This window comes from Panicum virgatum, chromosome 7N (assembly GCF_016808335.1).
Source record: "Panicum virgatum strain AP13 chromosome 7N, P.virgatum_v5, whole genome shotgun sequence".
Lineage (NCBI taxonomy): Eukaryota > Viridiplantae > Streptophyta > Magnoliopsida > Poales > Poaceae > Panicum > Panicum virgatum.
Genome location: NC_053151.1, coordinates 489565 through 502218, shown reverse-complemented (window position 1 = coordinate 502218; position 12654 = coordinate 489565). Strand labels below are relative to the sequence as shown.

The 12654-nt window shown below is 47.6% G+C and overlaps 1 pseudogene; it reads left to right on the top strand.

The window, feature by feature from the left end:
* The first annotated feature begins 69 nt into the window (after positions 1-69).
* LOC120681667 lies at positions 70-7905 on the top strand (annotated as a pseudogene).
* Positions 7906-12654: the final 4749 nt, after the last annotated feature.

Genomic DNA, 12654 nt, shown 5'->3' with positions numbered 1-12654 from the left:
TCCAGCCCTACCCGCGAGGCCCAAACCAAACATCGACCGCACCGGCACCGCACGTCTCCTGTCTCCGCCCCACCTTCCCAAATCAAACCCCCGACGAGGCGCTGGCCCCTTCCCTCGTCGCCGCCGCCGCCGCTCCGTCTCCCCACGACCGCGTCGATCCATCCCTGGCGCTAGCTTTTCTGCACGCCCGCCTCTCGGTGCTCCACTGACCCGGCTCGATTCGCGCCAGGGACGGCTGCTCCGTCGCCGTTGTAGCCCGCTGCTGGGGGGGGGGGGGGGGCTCCGCGATCGGCTGCTGCTGGTGTCAGGGTCTAGGGTTTTGCCTCCACCAGACGGAGGTGGAGGGTGCATTGGTTGGCGCGCGCATGGGGATGGTGCCCAACGGGCTCCTGCCCAATGCATCCGCCGGAGTGACGCGGCGGCTCGACCCCGAGCGCTGGGCGGTCGTGGAGGGCCGCACGGCGGAGCTGATCGCGCGCATCCAGCCCAACGAGCACTCCGAGGGCCGGAGGCTCGCCGTCTACCACTACGTGCAGCGACTTATCATGAACTGCCTCTCGTGCCAGGTATTGTACCTGGATACCAAAGTGGTCCGATTGCTCCCCGCAGGTAGTAATAGGGATAGTAGAAGGCTCTTGTATATGGTGGGGGACTGGGGAGGACTGATGTGTGGATGGATAGATGAGACTGTTAAAATGACTAAACTAAATGGTTGCTCTGCATAGAGGGCAATAGTCAATATGCGATACTTCTCATTCTGTTTCTCAAATGTTTGTCTGGAGCGAGAGCTCGTTGGAAATGGTGGCCTGTTGTTACAGAAGCAAAGGAGGGGTGCTGGCAGTGTTTCAAAGGCGTCGCCTAGGCGTCCAGGCAGACCCAGCTCGCCTTGGGTTAAAGTGGCGCCTTGTCGCCTAGGCGCCGCCTAGGCGTCCAGGCATACCCAGCTGGCCTCGCCTCGCCTTACCGCCTTTAAAACACTGGGTGCTGGTCACATGACACCCATGCTTGCACATCTGATATTTGACAACCTGTTTAGAATCATCAAGTTTCAAACAGTGGGGATGATTGGCAAAATAAAGTCAGTTAGGTGAAGAGTAGGAATAGAGATTCTGGACATTGTGTAGTCGAACTGTATTTCCGTATTTATATGTATTCCTGTGACATGGATGTTAGAAGTATTGTAGACAGCCCACTGGGCCTTGGTTTTGGCTGCCGCACAGGCCTGTTGACGTGCATGCACCCTAGGGGTGCTTAGACTGATCTCTAGATTAGGCAAGGATGTCCTAGGGTTATGGAAACTAAACCAATCAATGGAGGCTGTACAATAATCCTAACAATGGGGCGTTGCACACTTCCAGTACCATGTTACTGAAGTTTTGTCGAACCACAGAGCTGGTCTCTGCCAATAGTATAAAATGAAAAACTTGCATGTCTTAGCCAGAAGAGTTCTAGTAATTCCTGTTTGGTAGTCATAAACCATAGCAATATGTGAATGCCAATCATGGCTTGTCTGGTGGGCATTTGGTATACCGCCTAGCAGGTGTATTGAGTCACCACTTTTACCTTATTTCATGTTTCTTGGATTGGATGATTGAAATAGACTTTTCTGTAAGTCTTATGCATGTAAGGGGAATTTTGCCCTAGCATTTTGGAAGATCCTTGTCCTTATCTTCAGTGTTCAATTATTCAGTTGATTAAATGTGCTTGACAGAGAGTTGATCTTGTTATCTCTACAGGTTTTTACCTTTGGTTCAGTCCCTCTCAAGACTTACTTACCTGATGGAGATATTGATGTCACTGCTTTTGGTAATAGTGAAGAATTAAAAGAGATTTGGGCAAACCTTGTCCGGGATGCATTGGAGCGTGAAGAGAAGAGTGAAAATGCTGAATTTCATGTAAAAGAAGTCCAGTATATTCAGGCAGAGGTATTTTTCCCTATGATTTTGGAGGATTATGCATTTGAAGACACTTCTTTTTACATAACATGCACCCGATGCCATTTTCTCACTCCCCTACCTTATCTTATTTTTGGGATAATGACACCCTTAATGATTTGACACTTGGATTATTTTTTTCATTCATTTGTGTTTTTTCATGTATCCTGCACAGGTCAAGATTATTAAGTGTATTGTGGAAAACATTGTTGTCGACATCTCATTTAATCAAGTTGGTGGACTATGTACACTTTGTTTTCTTGAAGAGGTGTGTTCTTATTTTCAAAATCTAGCTTTATTTGTATATGCAGACAAGTTGGTCAAAGTTTACCATTTGTATGTTAATACTGTAAGAAATTTATATTGAGTTGAATAACTGTGCTTGTTGCGTCTAGTACCTTGTTCAAATATGCTTGATTTTTCTGTCTGTACCTCTTCTAATGTTTCTGCATTTCAATAGATCGACAACTTGATCAGCCGAAATCATCTATTCAAGCGGAGTATCATATTGATAAAGGCATGGTGTTTCTATGAGAGTCGTATTCTTGGAGCTCACCATGGCCTTATATCTACTTACGCATTGGAGATGCTGGTTCTGTACATATTTCATGTATTCAACAATTCTTTTACTGGACCTCTTGAGGTGACTTACTCTCTTGTCTTTCGGATATCCTGACATGAAGCCAATTCTTATTTTCTGTTTATGCATGTGCTGGTTTTGTACCGTTTCTTAGAATTTTTCAGCAACTTTGATTGGGAGAAATTTTGTTTGAGCTTGTGGGGCCCAGTTCCTATAAGTTCACTTCCAGATATGACAGGTAATATATACCTGTCACTTTGTTTTGGTAGATCAGTGGTTGTTGTTTTTGATCATTAATGTTATATCATGCAGCTGAACCTCCGCGGATGGATAGTGGTGAATTGTTGCGGAACAAGTCCTTCCTGGATACCTGTAGTGTTGCGTATGGAGTTGTGCCTCGCACCCAGGAGAATAAGGGTCAACCATTTGTTTCCAAACACTTCAATATTATTGATCCTTTACGCACAAACAATAATCTTGGAAGAAGTGTCAGCAAAGGTACCTTACAAACCTACTTTAAATCAATTTATTAGTGAATTGAACACAATAATCTTTGCTTTTGTTACGTTCTATGGGATGTTTTATCTGTACAAGAACAACAAAAATGTTTCACCTGTTGAGTTGACATTTTGTTCTGCAGGCAATTTGTTTAGAATACGCAGTGCTTTTGCATATGGGGCGAAAAGGCTTGGAAAGTTACTTGAATGTCCTAAAGAAAATTTAGTTATTGAATTGAATCAGTTTTTCACAAATACATGGATAAGATATGGGAGTGGTAGTCGTCCTGATGTGCCTACCCAAAGTCTGGTTGATGTGCAGCCTATGAAAGTTGTTCCTACTGTAGTGTCAAACAGTCACAAAAGTGTAACAGCATTCAAGAAAAAAGTTGAAAGTCCTAAGCTTCTTGCTAATCAGGACAATCTTCATGCAGATCAAGATAATCTCACTGGAGTTTGTCATAGTTATCCTGATCCTTCTTCTCAGTCAATACAGAAAAGTGACCTACATTGTCATGCTCCGCCAAGAACAGTTAATCCTTCTATTTCTCATGCCCAGCACCATACAGTTAATGAAGCTTCTGAGATAGTAGCAGGGCCTGATTCTTTTCAAACACAATCACAAACTAGTCAAGTAGAAAATGATGTTTATCCAACTCAAACCGGCATGCCTAATCCTGTGTTTGCACCTTTTCTTATTGGTTCCCCACAGCAGAGGCAAGCTGATAGCTCTGGACTGACTGTTCCAACAGGTCCACCAGTTCCTTTTGTTGTGCTCCCTTATGCTCCACGGAATAGCGATGGTTGTGGTCCCCAGTTTGAGAGAAGCGAAGGAATTGATCAGCTTTCTGCCAATATTGCGGGTCAAAGTTTTAGTTTGCTCAATGATGTTGACCAACCAGATTCCTATGCTACCTCAACAGCATCATGCAGTACTATGACTGAGCCATCCAGGGAACACAATCCTGACATCTTGAGCAGTGATTTCATTAGCCATTGGCACAATTTGCAGTATGGGCGACTCTGCCAGAATGCTCGTCCTGTAGGTCCTGTTCTATACCCTTTTCCGGTCCCACAAATGTATTTGCAATCCCATGGTGCATGGGATGGGCCTGCAAGACGTCCTGATGCTAACTGGGCACAGATGGTCCACCCTGGTCAACGATTATTTCCTGTGATACCTCTGCAACAATCTACGCAAAGAAGTACTGGCGTTCTCCATAACTATGGAGAAGATGCACCAAGATACCGTGGAGGCACAGGAACCTACTTTCCAAATCCTGTAAGAATACAAAATATCTTTCAGTGTCTTATCTCATGCTTAGACAACTTTTTAGTAATAGTATATTAGAAAAATGGAAACTTTACAAGCTTGATCATTTATGGTATTATAAGCAGTACATTTTTTATATGTGGGTAAGCAACACCAACGTAACTGTACTTGTCAAAAGTTTGTACTGATTTAAACGTTGATGCATGGGCGGTTTTCCTACTGAGTTACTATAAATTATTATCCGATGTAGCCAAATCCTTCTTTTTCATGGAGCGCCTCTTTAAATGATTCAATTGCTAAACCGAAGATTGTAACTATTCATAGTTGGATTCTGCTATATCACTTTGGTAAATTTCGAAGTTTTTACTTGCTAATAAGATTTTTAACTCTACCTGTTAGATTCATGGAAAGATTCCCTTTACGTCGTAATGTATATCATAGAGCTTGGGCTCCAGAGTATGGACACAAGCAGCAGACTGTTTTCTGTCATGTTGCTATCTTTGAGTCGCTTATTGGTGAAAATAAGTCTGTGCTACCTTGTTTTAATTATTATAAGTCGGAGTAGTTCATTCTGAAGCTCGTATGCTAGAAACAGTTTTGTCGGATCCAGCTGTGCAATTATCCTGAAGCTTGTGCTAGAAACAATTTTGGCGCTTTGAGCACTATAAGGAGTATGCACAGATGCACTCCAGAAGTCCAGATAAGCTTGTGAGTCAGTCTTGAAACGGACTGAAATCATAGCATCATAACTTGGCATTGAGGGCGGAGCTTCTTTATGGCCAACCTAGACTGCATCCCCTTCATTGTAACAACTTCGTAAAACAAACAGTAATATTTTAGCCAGCTCATTAATAAGCTTCAAAATTTTGATGATAAGATTGTCTAGGCCCTAGCCACATTGATAATGATTTGTAGCCCCATAGGGATGTGCATGGAGGTCTTAAACTTAATGCAATGTTTAGAGTGTTTAATCATGACAAAGAATCATCAGCTATGTGTATTATGTCTAATTGTGGGATATGAAAAAAAATTAATGAGTTATTTTCATAATTGAATTAAGATATATTTGGAATATGGGTGCGGTAGGTTTTCTTTATATAGTTCTACCTTCTCTTCCTCTAGGCACAGTGATTTCTTTTTTTTTTCAATAGAGATTTATTAAGCAATGATTTATGAAATTATTAGTGTGGACTGCGAAATACTAAGCCGTCAATTATGTGGTTTCTGTTCAGAAGGTTCCGTATAGGGATCGGCACTCAAATTCAAGAAACTACAGAGGGGGTTATAATGGTGACAGGAGTGATTATGGTGACAAGGAAGGAGGCTGGATAAACTCAAAACAACGAAACCCAAACCGCAGCTATGGACGTAGCCAGTCGGAGAGGTCTGGCATGCGGTCTGATAGGCCAATGATGAGAGTCAGCCTGATAGGCCACGGCGAACTTATAGAAATGACTTGTACAGGCATGAGGCAAGCTCTCAATATCTTGTGCAGGGCCAATCTTTTGGATCCGCAAGCTCTATGCACAAACAAGGGAACATAGCGCATGAAGTTTATACACCACAATCTACAACTTTAAATGGTACTGGTGCTTTATCTGGCCCTCCAGGACCACCATTTTTTATGGTGTACTCCTATGAACCAAGGCACAAATCCTGGTGCATCCTCATCTGAGCCAATTGAATTTGGTTCTCTTGGGCCACTTCCCGCAGCAGATGGTGATGACATACCACGGTCAACACATGAAGTGATGCCTAATGGGTTTTATGGGCAAAGGCGTGGTCCATATAGGGGTGGTTCCTCTCATTCCTCTCCTGATCAACCGTCCTCACCTCAGCCCAGCAGGTAGTGCTTGTTACTATATTCTTTGTTCATCACTGTTTCTATTTTCAATGTTTTAAGTATGAGCAGTCTGAAAAATCCAAATCATAAATGTATAAGTGTTAGAGTAGAGACTATTGCCTATTAGTCTAGGGGTCCTGGTCATTAGTCTGACTAGGTACCGGCCTCCTTGATGTGCGCTCAGAGTTGGGGCTGCGCCATCACAGGCCATCACGCCTGGCAATCCCCATTGACTATCTCTGATATTGTTCTATAAATCAGGAGATAATCATGCGGTGACTTGCCTGTATATGTAACGTACCCTCTCGTTGGAATACAGTGAATCATATTGCGTGAATTCCCTCGCTATCATGGTATCAAGAGACCGTCACGATCCGTGACCTCTCGCTTCCGCTCACCTTACCCTAGCCCTAGCAGCCGCCTCCCCTCATGGCGCCGCCACCTCCCCAACCACTGGCTGCCGCTCACCTTACCCTAAACCCTAAACCCTAAACCCTAAGATCACTGCCGCCACTAGTATGCTTGTATATATAAGCAGAGTAAATGCATGATAGCAGTTGCCACTAGTAAGTTATGAACTATAGCTGAAATTAGCAGACAATGAATTTACATGCTCATGTGTTGTAGAATGTGGATTGAAGAGATAGTCGGCTTCATATTTCATGTGATTGAGGAAAAAATAAAGGGTAAATAATATAGTATATGCAAGTCACAGAAATAAAGTTAGGTATTGTTTAATTTAATTTTTGTTTCTCCATGGACCTTTCAGAGTTTATACTGAAAATTGATAATTCTTCCATGATTACTCAGTCCATTATTGTTATGGTGATAATGCCAGAAACCTCAAATGTATATATTCTCAATGTGTGCTCATTTTCTGTCGCCTGTAGTCTTCATTAAGTCCAAAGTATTTAATAGTGTAAGTTTGTTGAATTGGCACCCATAGCAGTCGGTAGTAATTAGTTAAATTTTTCTTGGTAACCAGTTTCAAAGGATGAAATTAACGCATAACCGTGTTAAACTAGCACACATCTGGGAATATGTTTGCAATGCATAATTATGTCATCAGCCGTGCAATTTGGATCCATGAATTGATCTATGTATTTACTTTTAAGTATTTAGCAGCATTTGCTGTTACCAAGCTGAAATTTATTTCTCTGTTCACTTTGAAGGTAGTTGAATGATGGCATGGTGACTTGGTTCTGGCATTGAAGCCCTGCGATAGTAACATTTTGCTCCACTACTCGTGATCATGTCCTGCACGGGTTCAGATGGTTAGGCCATCAGCAGCCAACAACAAAAACAAGAATGTGCTCTAGCTGGTTTTCATGATGCTTTCTGATTTCTCACAAGCACTAAATAGTGAATACCATCAAAAGAGTTTACCAGTCCCAGTAGTTATGAAGCTTCCTGGAATCGAAGCAACAATCTTCAGAACAAAGCATGGAACTGTAACACCCAGGAATTATGACAGTCTTCTCAAGAATACGGTATTAAGTTGAATGGAGCAGAAACATTTCTGCATCAAAATCAAATAAGATCTTGAAGAAGCACTGGGTTTTAACTACCATGATCGGGGCATTATCTGGTGATTTGTAACTGAAAGATATTAATGAGTTCTCGTTTCTAGGTAGGATCAAGATCATGTAACACATACAACAAACTTTTCGCTTAGGTGCACTAGGAGTTAGGTGAATCCTAGGTGACATTCTCGTTGTGTTTTAGCTGGAGGGACAATACTCTCACGCGTAAAAGATGATTGTTTTTTTTTTGTTCCATATGTGCTTTAAAAAGATGATTCTTTTTAAAGGCTTTGTTGTTGTTGTTGTTGTATGTGCGTTCAGTGTGTTATAATTTCCACCAGTAGTGCTGCCTGGGTGCATTCCAATGCATCAATTGCTTTTAGGGTATCTTTTGAAATTTTGACAGATCCAATTTGACTGGGTTTCTGAACAGAAACTACCATTCTGTTCTGTGACCGTAAAACCTTAGAATATTATACATCAGTGGTGGAACCCACGGAGGAAGGTACGAAGAAGATGACTACAAGAAGCCTAGTGGGCATTCTGGGGGGAGATATGAGGATGAGGGGTACAAGAAGACTAGTAGCCACAGTGGAGGGAAGTATGGCAAGGAGAAAGATGACAAGAAGAAAAACATGGTGATGATGAGACAGAGGGTGGTGGTATTGGGGATTACCTGAATCTGGCACAGGGTTTCATGAACAAAAAGGATGGGGGAGAGTGAGGGTGTCATGGGTGATTACTTGAAGCTTGCAGAAGGGTTTCTTGAGGAAGCGCCGCAGCGGTGTGATTAATCTTTTGCCATGTCATGGTTTGGGAAGGACTTGCCTGTGTTCGGTCAGTCCCTTGTCCTATTTAATATTTGCAAGTTGTGGAATTTTCAACAGTTTCCAGTCTATGACTATGATATGATGTAATGACTTATACTTTGCTGCTTTCACTCTTATGTTCTTGAAGTAGTTGTTTCTTCCCTCACTTGTGAGTAGGACCTGCTAGGCTGCTAATTTATGTCAAACGTTGATGGTTTTGGCTATTTGTGTACTGTTAAATGGTAGAGCATTTGGCATTAGTAATTTACTACCTAACTTAGAAGTACAAGTCAATCAATTTTCACTTAGACAAAAGGCAAAGTGGATTACCGAAATTAGATTCAGCTGATGTTATGCCATCGGGTTAATCAGTGTCACAATTATAGAGTTACGACTTTCCCAAATTTCATGGTGTCGTGGTGTGCAAACCCACAGCCGGGTGGCGGAATGCACCCGCCTAAACCCTAAGGGAGTATGAACTCGAGGGGCAGCTAGGCTTAGTTCGATCTCTGGAGCAAGAACACAAGAACACTCGGATTTAGAGTGGTTCGGGCCGCCGGAGCGTAATACCCTACGTCCACTGTGTGTTGTATTGCTCTTGTGTGGGAATGAGTCTATCCTCTGCGAGAGAGTCATGGAGAGAGTCCTCCGTCCAGGTTGGATATTGGCCTCTGCCGGGGCCTTCTTCCTCTTTTCTAACGGGCGCCTCCCTTTTATAGCTCAAGGGAGACGCGTACACGAGCGTTGGACCCCGACAGGTGGGCCCAACGTGGATGTATAGTATACTGCACAGGAGGCATTAATGGTGCTTCAGTGGCCGAGAATCTTTTCCTGGATAAGCTTCGTCGCCCTGTAGTCTCTCTGACCGAGGAGAGGAACACCCCGTCCCATCGGCATGGCGCCTGTTACGGTAGCGTAGCTTGCGGCGTAGACGGTTAGTCTACCGCGTAGGCGTCATGATGGACGAGGCTGGGTCGTCATTTCCAACTGGCGTAGCAGACTGACGTGCGTGGTGTGGGCGGCGCCAGCGGCGGCACTGTGTGCCTTGGTAACGCGCGAGCAACAGCGCAGCCTGGCGAAAGCCACCTCGGGCCCCACGTGGAGGTCCCAGACCACCTGCTGGGGTGTGGGTCCGTGGCCACAGGTGCAAAGCGTTTCCACCTCTGGGACGTGTGGTGACACCGGATCCGTCCCCAAGCGGGAAGCGGGTCCGGGACCGTTGGCCCGGTGAGATGGAGTCGGACCCTAGGGGTCCGACCGCTCAGCTCCTTAGGGCGTAATTACGGATAACTACGCGAGTCTTGGCACAGTAGGAGTGGGTACCCTAGCTGCAGGGTACTGACAGAGGCCCCCGGGCCCGCCTTGGGTGAGGCAACGAACCCGCAGGTGGGGCCACTACTGTGAGCAACTTGGCTGCTTCTGGCGCCCAGCGGTGCGCGCCGTAAGGGTCTTGTCCAGCGCCGTGCATCCATTGGGTCATCTGCTGCGTCAACACGTTTGGACCTGCACATGACTCAAGGTAGATGCTTAGTAGCGTGCCCACGGGTCCCTCTCCGAGCCAGCCCCTAAGTTAGAACGAGGTCCGGGCCTCTAGATTCAGCAATTCCGGGTACTAGGGCACTCGTTGCAGGGTGACGAAGTGCGTAGGCTTAAGGTATGGAACCAGGCTAAGCGGCTACACGGGCCTTCGAGCCACCCCAGGGAACTAGTACCTCTTCACCGGACCAGGTTCCTAGTGAGCTGGACCCCTCTCTAGCAGAGGGAGTCAGCCTGCTGCACCCGATCCTTTGAGATATACAACCGGTTCTATCAAGCAGAGTCTAGGAAACCACTCCTTAAGCTAGAACGAGGTCCGGGCCTCTATACACATCACTCCGGGTACTAGGGTGCTCGTAACAGAGTGGTGAAGCGTGTAGGCTTTGGGTACGGAACCAGCTAAGCGGCTACACGGGACTTCGAACCACCCCAGGATACAAGCACCTCTTCTTCTGAGTGAGTCTCTAGGGGTCCGGCCCCCAGTCCAGTAGTAAGGGAGGTCCCGGACCGGGCGATAAGGCGGTTTGCTCAATTCGGACCGTAGCAACAAGAGAAAGGAGCCGCATGGGGGTTAGTAGAGAGAACAGTTCGTAAGCTGGAACGTGAAATAAAACTTGACCCAAAGACAGGACTGGGAGCAAATCTTTCCTTTGCAACTCGATATACATGGCTTGCGCGATGGAAGCCAGAGGTCAGATTTACAAGGGCGGACCTTTACGGCTCTGGGCCGCACGTAGGTACCTCATCATTACAAAGGAGAAAACGCTCTCAATCCTGCCTAGGGGTAACTTACAGCGTAGTCCTGTAAGGCATGCTCGTTGCTGGCCGGGGTGGTACTGTCATCTTGGGAGTTCCTCTCAGTCATCGGAGACGAAGGCGTCCTGGACGTGCTTGTACAGCATCATCCAGTATCACCTCGGGAGCTTGCAGGGCCCTTCCCAGCACAAGAACTGTCTCATGCTCAGATAGCATGGGAACAAATTCTTTGGCTTTGAATGGGAGTGGCCCAGGCGTCGCCGGCTGCCGTCGGAAGCCAGCCCGATGGCCGCTCAGAGTGAGCTGAGGCCGGCTTGACACCCTGGCACAGCGGAAAGGCGAGTGCTCGTTTGGACGAGCACGGAGCGTGGAGAAGGGTGGTCGTTCGCCGGCTCCACCTCGGCGCTGGCACAGGGCCCCCGCGCCTCGCGGCGGAGGCCGGGGCCTGTCTGCAGCATTACCAAGAGAGGCTTGGGCCAGGCGAGGGAGAAGGCGACCGATATCTTACCTGAGTCACTGCCGTCGGCTCTAGGCTCCATTCTTGAGAGGAAACCTTGAGCCGACGTCGTGCCGCCGCAGGGTAACCCCGGCGGTTGCTTGAGAGAAAACCTTGAGCCGATGCCAAATGTAATAGGGTGACGCACAGCAGGTGTCACCGCTGCGCGCCACTGCGCCGGCTCTGAGGTGTCGTGGTGGCGACACACAGCAGGCGCCGCTGCCGAGCGCCGCCGCACCGAGGGCACTGCCGCCTCGGTGCCGGGGAATGCGGCGTGGGTGACGCCATGCCTCTCTCCATCTTCTCGTTGTCGTTGCAGAGGATGAGCTCAACCTCAGAAGCCTAGTGGTGAGCGGAAATCTGGCCTACGCCTGCGCGAGGTCCCCTTCCTAGCGCGCCAAATGTCGTGGTGTGCAAACCCACAGCCGGATGGCAGAATGCACCCGCCTAAACCCTAAGGGAGTATGAAGTCGAGGGGCAGCTAGGCTTAGTTCGATCTCTGGAGCAAGAACACAAGAACACTCGGATTTAGAGTGGTTCAGGCCGCCGGAGCGTAATACCCTACGTCTACTGTGTGTTGTATTGCTCTTGTGTGGGAATGAGTCAATCCTCTGTGAGAGAGTCCTGGAGAGAGTCCTCCGTCCAGGCTGGATATTGGCCTCTGCCGGGGCCTTCTTCCTCTTTTCTAACGGGCGCCTCCCTTTTATAGCTCAAGGGAGACGCGTACACGGGCGTTGGACCTCAACAGGTCGGCCCAATGTGGATGTATAGTATACTACACAGGAGGCATTAATGGTGCTTCAGTGGCCGAGAATTTTTTCCTGGATAAGCTTCGTCGCCCTGTAGGCTCTCTGACCGAGGAGAGGAACGCCCCGTCCCATCGGCATGGCGCCTGTTACGGTAGCGTAGCTTGCGGCGTAGACGGTTAGTCTACCGCGTAGGCGTCATGATGGGCGAGGCTGAGTCGTCGTGTCCAACTGGCGTAGCAGACTGACGTGTGTGGCGTGGGCGGCGCCAGCGGCGGCACTGTGTGCCTTGGTAACGCGCGATCAACAGCGCAGCCTGGCGAAAGCCACCTCGGGCTCTGCTGTGTCAGAGCACACTTACGTCTCCCGCATTGAATGCGGTAGGTGGGCGAGTCTTCCGGTGGAAGCCTCGCGTCCGCAGGCGCGGGCCCGCGCCTGCGGACACGTGGCGGCTCCGGACCCCTCCCGAACTATTTGCTGAGCCGAGAGCTCACGGGGTCCGGATAGGCACGTGGAGGTCCCGGACCACCTGCTGGGGTCCAGGTCCGCGGCCACAGGTGCAAAGCGTTTCCACCTCTGGGACGCGTGGTGACACCGGACCCGTCCCTGAGCGGGAAGCGGGTCCGGGACCGTTGGCCCGGTGAGATGGAGTCGGACCCCA